This window comes from Ostrea edulis, chromosome 2, assembly GCF_947568905.1.
Source record: "Ostrea edulis chromosome 2, xbOstEdul1.1, whole genome shotgun sequence".
In the NCBI taxonomy this organism is placed as follows: Eukaryota; Metazoa; Mollusca; class Bivalvia; order Ostreida; family Ostreidae; genus Ostrea; species Ostrea edulis.
Window position 1 is genome coordinate 36527341 of NC_079165.1, and position 5658 is coordinate 36532998.

The window sequence follows — 5658 nt, forward strand, 5'->3', positions numbered from 1 at the left end:
TGCAAACGCCTGTCGCGACACGAGACCTCCGTTTTTAAAGTCATATCCGAAAGACCTGTGATTCTCACTTCTAAATGTCGAGCGTTTGGCAAAGGAGCAATCACTATCTATTTTTATGTCTTAGATTTGACTCGGCCATGAGACGAGCGGGGCTCCAACTCACGACCACCCGGTTAAAAACGAACGCCCTACCACTGTGATACTGCGACCGGTTCGTTGTGTGATATCATGGCAGGGCGACTGTGTGTTGTGCGATAGCGTGAGTGTTTTGTGATTCTAATTTCCCTCGAAGAAAATACAAAATAAAACGGTGAAATTTATTCTATATAGATCCTGTGGGGTTCCAGATTAGAACAGGTCCTCAGTACCCTTGCTTGTTGTAAGAGGCGACTAAATGTGACGATCCTTCGGATGATACTGCAAAACAGATCTTATATTGTCACATCAGTTGTGACACGTTAAAGTTCCCCCCAGCTCAAAGGCCGTAAGAGCCGAGCATAAGCCTAAATTTTGCAGTCTTTCGTCGGCAATGGTGACGTATCCATATGAGTGAAAGCTTCTCGTAAGGAACATTAAGTAATATACTATGGTCGTTATAATGATCTAGTTCGTCAATACAACCTCGCATTGGGTCAAATGCTGTCTGACGTGTTTCATACCGATTGTTAAGCCGTTCTTGGCACACTGATTTTGACTGCGGATAACTCCGTTTACCTGATCAGGATATGGGGCTCACGGCGGGTGTGACCGGTCAACAGGGGATGCTTACTCCTCCTAGGCACCTGATCCCACCTCTGGTGTGTCCAGGGGTCCGTGTTTGTCCAACTATCTATTTTGTATTGCTTGTAGGAGTTATGAGATTGATCACTGTTCGTTATCTTCACCTTGCATACAACCAATCAGCCATTCTATGTAGAATTACACTGTACTTGAATACAAAATATTTGCGGTCAAAGAAAATTTTATGACTACCCGTGTCTATTAGTATACAATGGTCACAAATCGAGGCTTTGTGAGGAGTTTCTTCGTGAGAAATTAAGAATTATATTCTTGAAAACTTCAGAACCTTTCTTAAACACATTCTTGTTTCAGCTATTTATATGGAATACGAGGGCTGTTCGATATGTAATATGTATTGTATGGTATCTCAAAAGCATTCGACTCAAATACTGAAATGAACATTATATCCCTTCAAAATATTCTCCGTGGTTTGAAATACCTAATTTCAATCTCTGAACCCATTTCTGAAATGCGTCACGGTACGCTGATTTAGGTGGACCTCTGAGGCACTGACTGAAGGCTGAGCCAAGGACTTGTCGTGACTTGTCACGACGACCAGATAAGAACTTTTTAATATTTGGAAAAAGGAAAAAATCGCATGGGGCTAGATGTGGAGAGTATGTTGAGTGTGGCAAGACGGTAACTTTCTCCGACTTCAAAAATTGCTTCACAAGCTCAGATGTATGTGATGGATCATTATCATGAAGTAGACGAACATGCCTAAATCCTGACACAGGAGGTCGTTTATGATAATATTTCTTGAGAGCTTTTTTAGTATAACATCTCGGTAATACCGACCTGTAACACTTTTGCCCTTCGGCACCGGAATTTGTACGGCTATACCATCACATGAGAAGAATATGCAACAAAGAACCTTCTTTGTGCTTATGGTTCTTTTGGCAACTACAGGCCTTCTACCGTGTTTAGTTAGCCATATTTTGTTTCCAATTTTTCTTACTGGTTCGAAATAGTGATCCCATGTTTCGTCACCAGTAACAATGTTTGCAAATTGTCTTTGATTGAATTTGGGAAACATTTTTGAACAATTGCTTAGCGGATTGTACTCGTACCCGTTTTTGGTCATCTGTCAATAAATGCGGTATCCATCTGGCAGAAATCTTTCGTACTTTCAAAATACGCTTCAAAATGAAATGCACCCGCGATAACAATATGCCAACAGCTTTGGAAATATCACGAATTGTGTATCTGCCATAACTTTCAATTATTTCCCTGACTTTTGAGACATTTTCCTTTTGCTACATCTTTGACGAACTTTGTGTCAGTCGGAAATTTCTTTCTCCACCTACGAACTGTCTCATAAGATACCTTATCAGACCTATAAACTTCCCCCAATTCAGTAAAAATCTGCATTACCGAATGACCGAGTTTTGTGCGAACTTTTATATAAGCTCTAATTTCTTCAATATTCTCAACCCGTTTCCCAAACATTTTTACAACAGTGGTCAATGACTGGCTCTATTGAAATGACTATAAGTTAAAAACTCTGTGGAGATGAAGGCTCGTGTTTATACCGTTGGAAAGGTATTGAATAGAGTTATTCAAGAGTATCATCATCCACAAAATCGTGCAAAGCGTTATCGCGCTGTGGTACAATACACATTACATATCGAACAGCCCTCGTATATCATACCTGACAGAAGTAATTCGTTTTACAAATTATAGCCAACATCAAAACATATACATGTACATTATGTATGTCCCGACGTTAGAAACATTGCCTAGGAGACTGCTTTATTTTTGTTTGAGGCAGGCAAGACCTAACACCAACTGAATTGAAACTTGTCATTTATTATGTAAATGACGCAATAAAAATATACAGCTGAATATACAAAATTATATACATGTATATAGGAGGAGGGGGCCAGGGGACTAGTAAACATGGACGTATCAATTTGGCATTTATGCAAGTTGACACCCTATGTCCGGAAGATACAAAATATTGATAATAGGAATCAAATCATGTAAAATACCACAAAAATAGCTGCCTGCGCTCTAAAAAGGTGGGTAACAACCAGCCAAAGGCCACAAACCAGTTACCAATTGGATCCATCCAAATTCAGACAACTGATCAAACGTGGCTTCTCATTTGTTTCAACAAATCGATAATGGTCGCATGACCAAAATAAGCACAACTGATTGGTTACAGACGAAATCAAAGAAAAGTGTAAAACTAGCTATATAGTAATGAGAGAACAACATGTATTGGTAGTTGTAAAATAAGTTAGATGTAGCTATTGTTGTTGTAACATTAGTGACATATAATTGTACAGAAAAAATAACTAGGAAGCCTAGCTTTGTAAGAAAAAGGAATCTCTATAATGAAAGGCGAAGATAACGAACAATGATCAATCTCATGACTCCTATAAGGAATACAAAATAGAGAGTTGGGCAGATATACCAGGGGTAGGACCAGGTGCCTATGAGGAGTAATCATCCCCTGTCGTCCGGTCACACCCGCCGTGAGCCTATATCTTGACAAGTCAACGGAGTAATCCGTAGTCAAGAATGACCTAACAATCTGTATGAAACACATCAGACACCATATGACCCAATGATACATATATGTTGTAAATGTATTGATAAACTAGATCATTGTCCTCCCCATACCTACATATGTACGCACACCGTCGATGGTAAAGCTCGTAACATTATTATAAAGACATAGAGTTATGTAGACTTTCATGCATTACTATATCAATAATTCATAATTTAAATTTATACATTTAATTCAAGCAATCTTTCTAAACGTAAAGTAAATTTGTTGATATTTAAAGTTATTGAACTTCGTTTAAATTATGAATGTTAAGTATGCTGTTTGAATGGTGTAGGTTTTTTCTATATTGGTTACAATGGCGCCCACGTTGGGAAACGTTTGACGTTATCAGCAGTGAAGGACTGTAAAACCCCTCAGAACATCAAAGATTTGCGACAGTTTTTAGGATTCTCGGGTTATTACTGTACATTTATTAAAATATTCTCAAAATGTCCAACCTCCAAATTCTTTACTTCAGGGTCAGAGTCATAGTACAATCACGAAGGCAAACAAGAAACAGAACGAACCAGCCTGGAAGTGGGAGAATGTTCAGCAAGAGGCATCGAAAAGATCGAGGATTTACTTCCCAGGCCTCCAGCATTAGACTATGCAGACTACGCCAAGCCATTCATTAGCTCATACAGATCCCAACAGTTATACATGTAGTCCCGGAGCAGTGTTGTACCAGAAAGATGAAGTAGAGAAGGTAATTGTCTATGCGAGTAGAGGGTTAAGACCCACAGAGCGAAACTGTCCTGCGTATGAATAGGATTTTTTGGCGTTGAAATGGACCATCACTGACAACTTCCATGATTACTTATATGGTATTAAGTTTGTAACAGGCAACAATCCACTGAAGTACATGCACATGTACGTGTTTTCAAAAGCCAAATTAGATGCAACTAGTCATTCATCGAAAACTAGGAATTTAGAATTCAGTGACCGATCGACAGGGGATGCTTACTCCTCCTAGGCACCTGATCCCACCTCTGGTGTGTCCAGGGGTCCGTGTTTGCCCAACTATCTATTTTGTATTGCTTGTAGAAGTTATGAGATTGATCACTGTTCGTTATCTTCACCTTGCATACCACGAAAATTTAAATCTGATGCAAGTGCTCTTCTAAGAAATCTTCTTTATTTTCGGACTCAGTGAAAGCCATTTGCAATTCAGCTTCTTTAAATATTTCAGCTATCGCAGAATTTTCCATTGAATGATGTCTTCACAGCTACAGGTATTTCAGGTATTGACTAGAGGAAAGAATAGAAAAAAGACATAACAATGGTCAGAGTCATTGACATTTTAAAGCAGGGAGAGAAACGAAGGGGTGAGAAAAAACTAACCCAGAAATATTTAAGACGAAAGATGAAACTTCAAATTATTAACGAGATCTTGTACAGATATTCGTTTTCAGATAGAGGAACGGTATTACAACTATGCCAGTCATTGCACAGAGTAGGACATCCGGGCATAGAGAAAATAGTTTGGCTATCCAAGCAAAGAGTTTATCGGCCGGGTTTAGAGAAAGACGCCAAAGCTAGAAAAGAGAACTGTGAAAGATGTATCAGATGCAAAACACATTTCAGACCGAGAGCCGATCCTTGTCCTATTACTTCAACCAAGCCATAAGATATTATTTGTAATGATCTTTTGTCTTTAGAGAAGATATTGTTGTCATGACAGACCACTTTACCAGATATGCCTGTGCAAAGATCAGTTAGCAACTACAACAGATAAAGCCTTTATATGAAAATTCCATTGTTCATTATACTTTTCCAGATCGATTTCATAGTGACCAGGAAGAAATAAACGTTGAGAGTAAGGTCATCAAAGAATTCTGTGACACCAAGAAATCAAGAACGACTCCATATCACCCCGAAGACGATGGTTTAATCAGACTCTCATCAAAATGTAATTAAGCACTTAAGAGGAGATTGGAAATCGTATGTATTGTCTTTAGTGCATGCTTATTATTAAATTGAAAACGATTACCAAATGTGGAATGAAAGCCAGGTTCTTTTACAATATAGTTGTAACAATGAGCCTCACAAAGACAATATTGTTACAAGCTTTTTCAGCTGGAACCTTTTATCACTTCTAATTGGATAGAGGGTATGCAATTTGGCTTTATCTTGTCTGATAATTTTAATACTCTAAAGGATATATTCTAATTTCTCTAAAATGCAATTCTAATATTCCTCTTATTATCTTTATCCATGCTAACAGAGTGGCAAGTTCCTTCCCTTTAGAAGTGGACAATCGTAGAACTGAATCGTAAACGGTGTGCAAAACCACAAAGCAAACTTGTTGGTACACTTTTCACAAT